Genomic DNA, 13,973 nt, shown 5'->3' with positions numbered 1-13,973 from the left:
TTCCTCCCTCCAAGGAAGAGAGCCTGCCCGGCCGCCTTCTGGCTGAAAGTCACATCTGGCTGGGAAGTGGTAGTTGGGAAGTCAGTTTTCAGGGGCAATGTCCGCTAGGTGTACGTGCATGCCTAGGGTTCCCACACTGCCCAGAACACCAAGGTTCCCTTCACACAGCTCTTCCGTCACGGTAGCTCTGCAGGAGAGAGCTCGCGAAACTAGGCCTTTCTTGGCTCGGGAAGTGACGACCTGTTTGCAGGCCTCTTGTACTGGCGTCTGCAGAGCCCCACACTTGCTGTGCGAGGGAGGCCTAAAAACCCAATCTCAGGGCTGCCTTTCCTCCCTCCAAGGAAGACAGCCTGCCCGGCCGCCTTCTGGCTGAAAGTCACATCTGGCTGGGAAGTGGTAGTTGGGAAGTCAGTTTTCAGGGGCAATGTCCGCTAGGTGTACGTGCATGCCTAGGGTTCCCACACTGCCCAGAACACCAAGGTTCCCTTCACACAGCTCTTCCGTCACGGTAGCTCTGCAGGAGAGAGCTCGCAAAACTAGGCCTTTCTTGGCTCGGGAAGTGAATGCCTGTTTGCAGGCCTCTTGTACTGGCTTCTGCAGAGCCCCACACTTGCTGTGCGAGGGAGGCCTAAAAACCCCATCTCTGGGGCTGCCTTTCCTCCCTCCAAGGAAGAGAGCCGGCTCGGCCCCCTTCAAGCTGAAAGTCACATTGGGCTGGGAAGTGCTAGATGGGAAGTTAGTTTTCAGGGGCCATAGCCGCTGGGTGCACCTGTATGTGTACAGCCCCGATACTGCCCGGGAACATCAAGGCTCCCTCCACACAGCTCTGCCTTCACATTAGCTCTGCAGGAGAGAGCTCGCGAAACTAGGCCTTTCTTGACTCGGGAAGTGAGGACCTGCTCGCAGACCTATGGACCGGGCGTTTCCAGAGCTCAACGTTGCCTGCGCGCGGGAGGCCTGAAAACTCACTCCCTGGGGCTGCCTTTCCTCCCTCCAAGGAAGAGAGCCTGCCCGGCCGCCTTCTGGCTGAAAGTCAAATCTGGCTGGGAAGTGGTAGTTGGGAAGTCAGTTTTCAGGGGCCATGGCTGCTGGCTGCACGTTTACAGCTAGGCCTCCCACACTGCCCGGGAACATCAAGGCTCCCTCCACACAGCTCTTTCCTCACGTTTGCTCTGCAGGAGAGAGCTCGCGAAACTAGGCCTTTCTTGACTCGGGAAGTGAGGACCTGCTCCCAGACCTATGGACCGGGCGTTTCCAGAGCTCCACGTTGCCTGCGCGGGGGAGGCCTGAAAACTCACTCTCTGGGGCTGCCTTTCCTCCCTCCAAGGAAGAGAGCCTGCCCGGCCGCCTTCTGGCTGAAAGTCACATCTGGCTGGGAAGTGGTAGTTGGGAAGTCAGTTTTCAGGGGCAATGTCCGCTAGGTGTACGTGCATGCCTAGGGTTCCCACACTGCCCAGAACATCAAGGTTCCCTTCACACAGCTCTTCCGTCACGGTAGCTCTGCAGGAGAGAGCTCGCAAAACTAGGCCTTTCTTGGCTCGGGAAGTGAATGCCTGTTTGCAGGCCTCTTGTACTGGCTTCTGCAGAGCCCCACACTTGCTGTGCGAGGGAGGCCTAAAAACCCCATCTCTGGGGCTGCCTTTCTTCCCTCCAAGGAAGAGAGCCGGCTCGGCCGCCTTCAAGCTGAAAGTCACATTGGGCTGGGAAGTGCTAGATGGGAAGTTAGTTTTCAGGGGCCATAGCCGCTGGGTGCACCTGTATGTGTACAGCCCCGATACTGCCCGGGAACATCAAGGCTCCCTCCACACAGCTCTGCCTTCACGTTAGCTCTGCAGGAGAGAGCTCGCGAAACTAGGCCTTTCTTGACTCGGGAGTGAGGACCTGCTCGCAGACCTATGGACCGGGCGTTTCCAGAGCTCCACGTTGCCTGCGCGCGGGAGGCCTGAAAACTCACTCCCTGGGCCTGCCTTTCCTCCCTCCAAGGAAGAGAGCCTGCCCGGCCGCCTTCTGGCTGAAAGTCAAATCTGGCTGGGAAGTGGTAGTTGGGAAGTCAGTTTTCAGGGGCCATGGCTGCTGGCTGCACGTTTACAGCTAGGCCTCCCACACTGCCCGGGAACATCAAGGCTCCCTCCACACAGCTCTTTCTTCACGTTTGCTCTGCAGGAGAGATCTCGCGAAACTAGGCCTTTGTTGACTCGGGAAGTGAGGACCTGCTCCCAGACCTATGGACCGGGCGTTTCCTGAGCTCCACGTTGCCTGCGCGCGGGAGGCCTGAAAACTCACTCTCTGGGGCTGCCTTTCCTCCCTCCAAGGAAGAGAGCCTGCCCGGCCGCCTTCTGGCTGAAAGTCACATCTGGCTGGGAAGTGGTAGTTGGGAAGTCAGTTTTCAGGGGCAATGTCCGCTAGGTGTACGTGCATGCCTAGGGTTCCCACACTGCCCAGAACACCAAGGTTCCCTTCACACAGCTCTTCCGTCACGGTAGCTCTGCAGGAGAGAGCTCGCGAAACTAGGCCTTTCTTGGCTCGGGAAGTGACGACCTGTTTGCAGGCCTCTTGTACTGGCGTCTGCAGAGCCCCACACTTGCTGTGCGAGGGAGGCCTAAAAACCCAATCTCAGGGCTGCCTTTCCTCCCTCCAAGGAAGACAGCCTGCCCGGCCGCCTTCTGGCTGAAAGTCACATCTGGCTGGGAAGTGGTAGTTGGGAAGTCAGTTTTCAGGGGCAATGTCCGCTAGGTGTACGTGCATGCCTAGGGTTCCCACACTGCCCAGAACACCAAGGTTCCCTTCACACAGCTCTTCCGTCACGGTAGCTCTGCAGGAGAGAGCTCGCAAAACTAGGCCTTTCTTGGCTCGGGAAGTGAATGCCTGTTTGCAGGCCTCTTGTACTGGCTTCTGCAGAGCCCCACACTTGCTGTGCGAGGGAGGCCTAAAAACCCCATCTCTGGGGCTGCCTTTCCTCCCTCCAAGGAAGAGAGCCGGCTCGGCCGCCTTCAAGCTGAAAGTCACATTGGGCTGGGATGTGCTAGATGGGAAGTTAGTTTTCAGGGGCCATAGCCGCTGGGTGCACCTGTATGTGTACAGCCCCGATACTGCCCGGGAACATCAAGGCTCCCTCCACACAGCTCTGCCTTCACGTTAGCTCTGCAGGAGAGAGCTCGCGAAACTAGGCCTTTCTTGACTCGGGAAGTGAGGACCTGCTCGCAGACCTATGGACCGGGCGTTTCCAGAGCTCCAGGTTGCCTGCGCGCGGGAGGCCTGAAAACTCACTCCCTGGGGCTGCCTTTCCTCCCTCCAAGGAAGAGAGCCTGCCCGGCCGCCTTCTGGCTGAAAGTCACATCTGGCTGGGAAGTGGTAGTTGGGAAGTCAGTTTTCAGGGGCAATGTCCGCTAGGTGTACGTACATGCCTAGGGTTCCCACACTGCCCAGAACACCAAGGTTCCCTTCACACAGCTCTTCCGTCACGGTAGCTCTTCAGGAGAGAGCTCGCGAAACTAGGCCTTTCTAGGCTCGGGAAGTGACGACCTGTTTGCAGGCCTCTAGTACTGGCGTCTGCAGAGCCCCACACTTGCTGTGCGAGGGAGGCCTAAAAACCCCATCTCTGGGGCTGCCTTTCCTCCCTCCAAGGAAGAGAGCCGGCTCGGCCGCCTTCATGCTGAAAGTCACATTGGGCTGGGAAGTGCTAGATGGGAAGTTAGTTTTCAGGGGCCATAGCCGCTGGGTGCACCTGTATGTGTACAGCCCCGATACTGCCCGGGAACATCAAGGCTCCCTCCACACAGCTCTGCCTTCACGTTAGCTCTGCAGGAGAGAGCTCGCGAAACTAGGCCTTTCTTGACTCGGGAAGTGAGGACCTGCTCGCAGACCTATGGACCGGGCGTTTCCAGAGCTCCACGTTGCCTGTGCGCGGGAGGCCTGAAAACTCACTCCCTGGGGCTGCCTTTCCTCCCTCCAAGGAAGAGAGCCTGCCCGGCCGCCTTCTGGCTGAAAGTCACATCTGGCTGGGAAGTGGTAGTTGGGAAGTCAGTTTTCAGGGGCCATGGCTGCTGGCTGCACGTTTACAGCTAGGCCTCCCACACTGCCCGGGAACATCAAGGCTCCCTCCACACAGCTCTTTCTTCACGTTTGCTCTGCAGGAGGGAGCTCGCGAAACTAGGCCTTTCTTGACTCGGGAAGTGAGGACCTGCTCCCAGACCTATGGACCGGGCGTTTCCAGAGCTCCACGTTGCCTGCGCGCGGGAGGCCTGAAAACTCACTCTCTGGGGCTGCCTTTCCTCCCTCCAAGGAAGAGAGCCTGCCCGGCCGCCTTCTGGCTGAAAGTCACATCTGGCTGGGAAGTGGTAGTTGGGAAGTCAGTTTTCAGGGGCAATGTCCGCTAGGTGTACGTGCATGCCTAGGGTTCCCACACTGCCCAGAACACCAAGGTTCCCTTCACACAGCTCTTCCGTCACGGTAGCTCTGCAGGAGAGAGCTCGCGAAACTAGGCCTTTCTTGGCTCGGGAAGTGACGACCTGTTTGCAGGCCTCTTGTACTGGCGTCTGCAGAGCCCCACACTTGCTGTGCGAGGGAGGCCTAAAAACCCAATCTCGGGGCTGCCTTTCCTCCCTCCAAGGAAGAGAGCCGGCTCGGCCGCTTTCAAGCTGAAAGTCACATTGGGCTGGGAAGTGCTAGATGGGAAGTTAGTTTTCAGGGGCCATAGCCGCTGGGTGCACCTGTATGTGTACAGCCCCGATACTGCCCGGGAACATCAAGGCTCCCTCCACACAGCTCTGCCTTCACGTTAGCTCTGCAGGAGAGAGCTCGCGAAACTAGGCCTTTCTTGACTCGGGAAGTGAGGACCTGCTCGCAGACCTATGGACCGGGCGTTTCCAGAGCTCCACGTTGCCTGCGCGCGGGAGGCCTGAAAACTCACTCCCTGGGGCTGCCTTTCCTCCCTCCAAGGAAGAGAGCCTGCCCGGCCGCCTTCTGGCTGAAAGTCAAATCTGGCTGGGAAGTGGTAGTTGGGAAGTCAGTTTTCAGGGGCCATGGCTGCTGGCTGCACGTTTACAGCTAGGCCTCCCACACTGCCCGGGAACATCAAGGCTCCCTCCACACAGCTCTTTCTTCACGTTTGCTCTGCAGGAGAGAGCTCGCGAAACTAGGCCTTTCTTGACTCGGGAAGTGAGGACCTGCTCCCAGACCTATGGACCGGGCGTTTCCAGAGCTCCACGTTGCCTGCGCGCGGGAGGCCTGAAAACTCACTCTCTGGGGCTGCCTTTCCTCCCTCCAAGGAAGAGAGCCTGCCCGGCCGCCTTCTGGCTGAAAGTCACATCTGGCTGGGAAGTGGTAGTTGGGAAGTCAGTTTTCAGGGGCAATGTCCGCTAGGTGTACGTGCATGCCTAGGGTTCCCACACTGCCCAGAACACCAAGGTTCCCTTCACACAGCTCTTCCGTCACGGTAGCTCTGCAGGAGAGAGCTCGCGAAACTAGGCCTTTCTTGGCTCGGGAAGTGACGACCTGTTTGCAGGCCTCTTGTACTGGCGTCTGCAGAGCCCCACACTTGCTGTGCGAGGGAGGCCTAAAAACCCAATCTCGGGGCTGCCTTTCCTCCCTCCAAGGAAGACAGCCTGCCCGGCCGACTTCTGGCTGAAAGTCACATCTGGCTGGGAAGTGGTAGTTGGGAAGTCAGTTTTCAGGGGCAATGTCCGCTAGGTGTACGTGCATGCCTAGGGTTCCCACACTGCCCAGAACACCAAGGTTCCCTTCACACAGCTCTTCCGTCACGGTAGCTCTGCAGGAGAGAGCTCACAAAACTAGGCCTTTCTTGGCTCGGGAAGTGAATGCCTGTTTGCAGGCCTCTTGTACTGGCTTCTGCAGAGCCCCACACTTGCTGTGCGAGGGAGGCCTAAAAACCCCATCTCTGGGGCTGCCTTTCCTCCCTCCAAGGAAGAGAGCCGGCTCGGCCGCCTTCAAGCTGAAAGTCACATTGGGCTGGGAAGTGCTAGATGGGAAGTTAGTTTTCAGGGGCCATAGCCGCTGGGTGCACCTGTATGTGTACAGCCCCGATACTGCCCGGGAACATCAAGGCTCCCTCCACACAGCTCTGCCTTCACGTTAGCTCTGCAGGAGAGAGCTCGCGAAACTAGGCCTTTCTTGACTCGGGAAGTGAGGACCTGCTCGCAGACCTATGGACCGGGCGTTTCCAGAGCTCCACGTTGCCTGCGCGCGGGAGGCCTGAAAACTCACTCCCTGGGGCTGCCTTTCCTCCCTCCAAGGAAGAGAGCCTGCCCGGCCGCCTTCTGGCTGAAAGTCACATCTGGCTGGGAAGTGGTAGTTGGGAAGTCAGTTTTCAGGGGCCATGGCTGCTGGCTGCACGTTTACAGCTAGGCCTCCCACACTGCCCGGGAACATCAAGGCTCCCTCCACACAGCTCTTTCTTCACGTTTGCTCTGCAGGAGAGAGCTCGCGAAACTAGGCCTTTCTTGACTCGGGAAGTGAGGACCTGCTCCCAGACCTATGGACCGGGCGTTTCCAGAGCTCCACGTTGCCTGCGCGCGGGAGGCCTGAAAACTCACTCTCTGGGGCTGCCTTTCCTCCCTCCAAGGAAGAGTGCCTGCCCGGCCGCCTTCTGGCTGAAAGTCACATCTGGCTGGGAAGTGGTAGTTGGGAAGTCAGTTTTCAGGGGCAATGTCCGCTAGGTGTACGTGCATGCCTAGGGTTCCCACACTGCCCAGAACACCAAGGTTCCCTTCACACAGCTCTTCCGTCACGGTAGCTCTTCAGGAGAGAGCTCGCGAAACTAGGCCTTTCTAGGCTCGGGAAGTGACGACCTGTTTGCAGGCCTCTAGTACTGGCGTCTGCAGAGCCCCACACTTGCTGTGCGAGGGAGGCCTAAAAACCCCATCTCTGGGGCTGCCTTTCCTCCCTCCAAGGAAGAGAGCCGGCTCGGCCGCCTTCAAGCTGAAAGTCACATTGGGCTGGGAAGTGCTAGATGGGAAGTTAGTTTTCAGGGGCCATAGCCGCTGGGTGCACCTGTATGTGTACAGCCCCGATACTGCCCGGGAATATCAAGGCTCCCTCCACACAGCTCTGCCTTCACGTTAGCTCTGCAGGAGAGAGCTCGCGAAACTAGGCCTTTCTTGACTCGGGAAGTGAGGACCTGCTCGCAGACCTATGGACCGGGCGTTTCCAGAGCTCCACGTTGCCTGCGCGCCGGAGGCCTGAAAACTCACTCCCTGGGGCTGCCTTTCCTCCCTCCAAGGAAGAGAGCCTGCCCGGCCGCCTTCTGGCTGAAAGTCACATCTGGCTGGGAAGTGGTAGTTGGGAAGTCAGTTTTCAGGGGCCATGGCTGCTGGCTGCACGTTTACAGCTAGGCCTCCCACACTGCCCGGGAACATCAAGGCTCCCTCCACACAGCTCTTTCTTCACGTTTGCTCTGCAGGAGAGAGCTCGCGAAACTAGGCCTTTCTTGACTCGGGAAGTGAGGACCTGCTCCCAGACCTATGGACCGGGCGTTTCCAGAGCTCCACGTTGCCTGCGCGCGGGAGGCCTGAAAACTCACTCTCTGGGGCTGCCTTTCCTCCCTCCAAGGAAGAGAGCCTGCCCGGCAGCCTTCTGGCTGAAAGTCACATCTGGCTGGGAAGTGGTAGTTGGGAAGTCAGTTTTCAGGGGCAATGTCCGCTAGGTGTACGTGCATGCCTAGGGTTCCCACACTGCCCAGAACACCAAGGTTCCCTTCACACAGCTCTTCCGTCACGGTAGCTCTGCAGGAGAGAGCTCGCAAAACTAGGCCTTTCTTGGCTCGGGAAGTGAATGCCTGTTTGCAGGCCTCTTGTACTGGCTTCTGCAGAGCCCCACACTTGCTGTGCGAGGGAGGCCTAAAAACCCCATCTCTGGGGCTGCCTTTCTTCCCTCCAAGGAAGAGAGCCGGCTCGGCCGCCTTCAAGCTGAAAGTCACATTGGGATGGGAAGTGCTAGATGGGAAGTTAGTTTTCAGGGGCCATAGCCGCTGGGTGCACCTGTATGTGTACAGCCCCGATACTGCCCGGGAACATCAAGGCTCCCTCCACACAGCTCTGCCTTCACGTTAGCTCTGCAGGAGAGAGCTCGCGAAACTAGGCCTTTCTTGACTCGGGAGTGAGGACCTGCTCGCAGACCTATGGACCGGGCGTTTCCAGAGCTCCACGTTGCCTGCGCGCGGGAGGCCTGAAAACTCACTCCCTGGGCCTGCCTTTCCTCCCTCCAAGGAAGAGAGCCTGCCCGGCCGCCTTCTGGCTGAAAGTCAAATCTGGCTGGGAAGTGGTAGTTGGGAAGTCAGTTTTCAGGGGCCATGGCTGCTGGCTGCACGTTTACAGCTAGGCCTCCCACACTGCCCGGGAACATCAAGGCTCCCTCCACACAGCTCTTTCTTCACGTTTGCTCTGCAGGAGAGATCTCGCGAAACTAGGCCTTTCTTGACTCGGGAAGTGAGGACCTGCTCCCAGACCTATGGACCGGGCGTTTCCTGAGCTCCACGTTGCCTGCGCGCGGGAGGCCTGAAAACTCACTCTCTGGGGCTGCCTTTCCTCCCTCCAAGGAAGAGAGCCTGCCCGGCCGCCTTCTGGCTGAAAGTCACATCTGGCTGGGAAGTGGTAGTTGGGAAGTCAGTTTTCAGGGGCAATGTCCGCTAGGTGTACGTGCATGCCTAGGGTTCCCACACTGCCCAGAACACCAAGGTTCCCTTCACACAGCTCTTCCGTCACGGTAGCTCTGCAGGAGAGAGCTCGCGAAACTAGGCCTTTCTTGGCTCGGGAAGTGACGACCTGTTTGCAGGCCTCTTGTACTGGCGTCTGCAGAGCCCCACACTTGCTGTGCGAGGGAGGCCTAAAAACCCAATCTCAGGGCTGCCTTTCCTCCCTCCAAGGAAGACAGCCTGCCCGGCCGCCTTCTGGCTGAAAGTCACATCTGGCTGGGAAGTGGTAGTTGGGAAGTCAGTTTTCAGGGGCAATGTCCGCTAGGTGTACGTGCATGCCTAGGGTTCCCACACTGCCCAGAACACCAAGGTTCCCTTCACACAGCTCTTCCGTCACGGTAGCTCTGCAGGAGAGAGCTCGCAAAACTAGGCCTTTCTTGGCTCGGGACGTGAATGCCTGTTTGCAGGCCTCTTGTACTGGCTTCTGCAGAGCCCCACACTTGCTGTGCGAGGGAGGCCTAAAAACCCCATCTCTGGGGCTGCCTTTCCTCCCTCCAAGGAAGAGAGCCGGCTCGGCCGCCTTCAAGCTGAAAGTCACATTGGGCTGGGAAGTGCTAGATGGGAAGTTAGTTTTCAGGGGCCATAGCCGCTGGGTGCACCTGTATGTGTACAGCCCCGATACTGCCCGGGAACATCAAGGCTCCCTCCACACAGCTCTGCCTTCACGTTAGCTCTGCAGGAGAGAGCTCGCGAAACTAGGCCTTTCTTGACTCGGGAGTGAGGACCTGCTCGCAGACCTATGGACCGGGCGTTTCCAGAGCTCCACGTTGCCTGCGCGCGGGAGGCCTGAAAACTCACTCCCTGGGCCTGCCTTTCCTCCCTCCAAGGAAGAGAGCCTGCCCGGCCGCCTTCTGGCTGAAAGTCAAATCTGGCTGGGAAGTGGTAGTTGGGAAGTCAGTTTTAAGTGGCCATGGCTGCTGGCTGCACGTTTACAGCTAGGCCTCCCACACTGCCCGGGAACATCAAGGCTCCCTCCACACAGCTCTTTCTTCACGTTTGCTCTGCAGGAGAGAGCTCGCGAAACTAGGCCTTTCTTGACTCGGGAAGTGAGGACCTGCTCCCAGACCTATGGACCGGGCGTTTCCAGAGCTCCACGTTGCCTGCGCGCGGGAGGCCTGAAAACTCACTCTCTGGGGCTGCCTTTCCTCCCTCCAAGGAAGAGAGCCTGCCCGGCCGCCTTCTGGCTGAAAGTCACATCTGGCTGGGAAGTGGTAGTTGGGAAGTCAGTTTTCAGGGGCAATGTCCGCTAGGTGTACGTGCATGCCTAGGGTTCCCACACTGCCCAGAACACCAAGGTTCCCTTCACACAGCTCTTCCGTCACGGTAGCTCTGCAGGAGAGAGCTCGCGAAACTAGGCCTTTCTAGGCTCGGGAAGTGACGACCTGTTTGCAGGCCTCTTGTACTGGCGTCTGCAGAGCCCCACACTTGCTGTGCGAGGGAGGCCTAAAAACCCAATCTCGGGGCTGCCTTTCCTCCCTCCAAGGAAGACAGCCTGCCCGGCCGCCTTCTGGCTGAAAGTCACATCTGGCTGGGAAGTGGTAGTTGGGAAGTCAGTTTTCAGGGGCAATGTCCGCTAGGTGTACGTGCATGCCTAGGGTTCCCACACTGCCCAGAACACCAAGGTTCCCTTCACACAGCTCTTCCGTCACGGTAGCTCTTCAGGAGAGAGCTCGCAAAACTAGGCCTTTCTTGGCTCGGGAAGTGAATGCCTGTTTGCAGGCCTCTTGTACTGGCTTCTGCAGAGCCCCACACTTGCTGTGCGAGGGAGGCCTAAAAACCCCATCTCTGGGGCTGCCTTTCCTCCCTCCAAGGAAGAGAGCCGGCTCGGCCGCCTTCAAGCTGAAAGTCACATTGGGCTGGGAAGTGCTAGATGGGAAGTTAGTTTTCAGGGGCCATAGCCGCTGGGTGCACCTGTATGTGTACAGCCCCGATACTGCCCGGGAACATCAAGGCTCCCTCCACACAGCTCTGCCTTCACGTTAGCTCTGCAGGAGAGAGCTCGCGAAACTAGGCCTTTCTTGACTCGGGAAGTGAGGACCTGCTCGCAGACCTATGGACCGGGCGTTTCCAGAGCTCCACGTTGCCTGCGCGCCGGAGGCCTGAAAACTCACTCCCTGGGGCTGCCTTTCCTCCCTCCAAGGAAGAGAGCCTGCCCGGCCGCCTTCTGGCTGAAAGTCAAATCTGGCTGGGAAGTGGTAGTTGGGAAGTCAGTTTTCAGGGGCCATGGCTGCTGGCTGCACGTTTACAGCTAGGCCTCCCACACTGCCCGGGAACATCAAGGCTCCCTCCACACAGCTCTTTCTTCACGTTTGCTCTGCAGGAGAGAGCTCGCGAAACTAGGCCTTTCTTGACTCGGGAAGTGAGGACCTGCTCCCAGACCTATGGACCGGGCGTTTCCAGAGCTCCACGTTGCCTGCGGGCGGGAGGCCTGAAAACTCACTCTCTGGGGCTGCCTTTCCTCCCTCCAAGGAAGAGAGCCTGCCCGGCCGCCTTCTGGCTGAAAGTCACATCTGGCTGGGAAGTGGTAGTTGGGAAGTCAGTTTTCAGGGGCAATGTCCGCTAGGTGTACGTGCATGCCTACGGTTCCCACACTGCCCAGAACACCAAGGTTCCCTTCACACAGCTCTTCCGTCACGGTAGCTCTGCAGGAGAGAGCTCGCAAAACTAGGCCTTTCTTGGCTCGGGAAGTGAATGCCTGTTTGCAGGCCTCTTATACTGGCTTCTGCAGAGCCCCACACTTGCTGTGCGAGGGAGGCCTAAAAACCCCATCTCTGGGGCTGTCTTTCCTCCCTCCAAGGAAGAGAGCCGGCTCGGCCGCCTTCAAGCTGAAAGTCACATTGGGCTGGGAAGTGCTAGATGGGAAGTTAGTTTTCAGGGGCCATAGCCGCTGGGTGCACCTGTATGTGTACAGCCCCGATACTGCCCGGGAACATCAAGGCTCCCTCCACACAGCTCTGCCTTCACGTTAGCTCTGCAGGAGAGAGCTCGCGAAACTAGGCCTTTCTTGACTCGGGAAGTGAGGACCTGCTCGCAGACCTATGGACCGGGCGTTTCCAGAGCTCCAGGTTGCCTGCGCACGGGAGGCCTGAAAACTCACTCCCTGGGGCTGCCTTTCCTCCCTCCAAGGAAGAGAGCCTGCCCGGCCGCCTTCTGGCTGAAAGTCAAATCTGGCTGGGAAGTGGTAGTTGGGAAGTCAGTTTTCAGGGGCCATGGCTGCTGGCTGCACGTTTACAGCTAGGCCTCCCACACTGCCCGGGAACATCAAGGCTCCCTCCACACAGCTCTTTCTTCACGTTTGCTCTGCAGGAGAGAGCTCCCGAAACTAGGCCTTTCTTGACTCCGGAAGTGAGGACCTGCTCCCAGACCTATGGACCAGGCGTTTCCAGAGCTCCAGGTTGCCTGCGCGCGGGAGGCCTGAAAACTCACTCTCTGGGGCTGCCTTTCCTCCCTCCAAGGAAGAGAGCCTGCCCGGCCGCCTTCTGGCTGAAAGTCACATCTGGCTGGGAAGTGGTAGTTGGGAAGTCAGTTTTCAGGGGCAATGTCCGCTAGGTGTACGTGCATGCCTAGGGTTCCCACACTGCCCAGAACACCAAGGTTCCCTTCACACAGCTCTTCCGTCACGGTAGCTCTGCAGGAGAGAGCTCGCGAAACTAGGCCTTTCTTGGCTCGGGAAGTGACGACCTGTTTGCAGGCCTCTTGTACTGGCGTCTGCAGAGCCCCACACTTGCTGTGCGAGGGAGGCCTAAAAACCCAATCTCGGGGCTGCCTTTCCTCCCTCCAAGGAAGACAGCCTACACGGCCGCCTTCTGGCTGAAAGTCACATCTGGCTGGGAAGTGGTAGTTGGGAAGTCAGTTTTCAGGGGCAATGTCCGCTAGGTGTACGTGCATGCCTAGGGTTCCCACACTGCCCAGAACACCAAGGTTCCCTTCACACAGCTCTTCCGTCACGGTAGCTCTGCAGGAGAGAGCTCGCAAAACTAGGCCTTTCTTGGCTCGGGAAGTGAATGCCTGTTTGCAGGCCTCTTGTACTGGCTTCTGCAGAGCCCCACACTTGCTGTGCGAGGGAGGCCTAAAAACCCCATCTCTGGGGCTGCCTTTCCTCCCTCCAAGGAAGAGAGCCGGCTCGGCCGCCTTCAAGCTGAAAGTCACATTGCGCTGGGAAGTGCTAGATGGGAAGTTAGTTTTCAGGGGCCATAGCCGCTGGGTGCACCTGTATGTGTACAGCCCCGATACTGCCCGGGAACATCAAGGCTCCCTCCACACAGCTCTGCCTTCACGTTAGCTCTGCAGGAGAGAGCTCGCGAAACTAGGCCTTTCTTGACTCGGGAAGTGAGGACCTGCTCGCAGACCTATGGACCGGGCGTTTCCAGAGCTCCACGTTGCCTGCGCGCGGGAGGCCTGAAAACTCACTCCCTGGGGCTGCCTTTCCTCCCTCCAAGGAAGAGAGCCTGCCCGGCCGCCTTCTGGCTGAAAGTCAAATCTGGCTGGGAAGTGGTAGTTGGGAAGTCAGTTTTCAGGGGCCATGGCTGCTGGCTGCACGTTTACAGCTAGGCCTCCCACACTGCCCGGGAACATCAAGGCTCCCTCCACACAGCTCTTTCTTCACGTTTGCTCTGCAGGAGAGAGCTCGCGAATCTAGGCCTTTCTTGACTCAGGAAGTGAGGACCTGCTCCCAGAGCTATGGACCGGGCGTTTCCAGAGCTCCACGTTGCCTGCGCGCGGGAGGCCTGAAAACTCACTCTCTGGGGCTGCCTTTCCTCCCTCCAAGGAAGAGAGCCTGCCCGGCCGCCTTCTGGCTGAAAGTCACATCTGGCTGGGAAGTGGTAGTTGGGAAGTCAGTTTTCAGGGGCAATGTCCGCTAGGTGTACGTGCATGCCTAGGGTTCCCACACTGCCCAGAACACCAAGGTTCCCTTCACACAGCTCTTCCGTCACGGTAGCTCTGCAGGAGAGAGCTCGCGAAACTAGGCCTTTCTTGGCTCGGGAAGTGACGACCTGTTTGCAGGCCTCTTGTACTGGCGTCTGCAGAGCCCCACACTTGCTGTGCGAGGGAGGCCTAAAAACCCAATCTCGGGGCTGCCTTTCCTCCCTCCAAGGAAGACAGCCTGCCCGCCGCCTTCTGGCTGAAAGTCACATCTGGCTGGGAAGTGGTAGTTGGGAAGTCAGTTTTCAGGGGCAATGTCCGCTAGGTGTACGTGCATGCCTACGGTTCCCACACTGCCCAGAACACCAAGGTTCCCTTCACACAGCTCTTCCGTCACGGTAGC

This window comes from Giraffa tippelskirchi, chromosome 9 (genome assembly GCF_054371585.1).
Source record: "Giraffa tippelskirchi isolate mGirTip1 chromosome 9, T2T-mGirTip1v1.2.pri, whole genome shotgun sequence".
NCBI lineage: Eukaryota > Metazoa > Chordata > Mammalia > Artiodactyla > Giraffidae > Giraffa > Giraffa tippelskirchi.
This window is presented reverse-complemented; position numbering follows the sequence as displayed.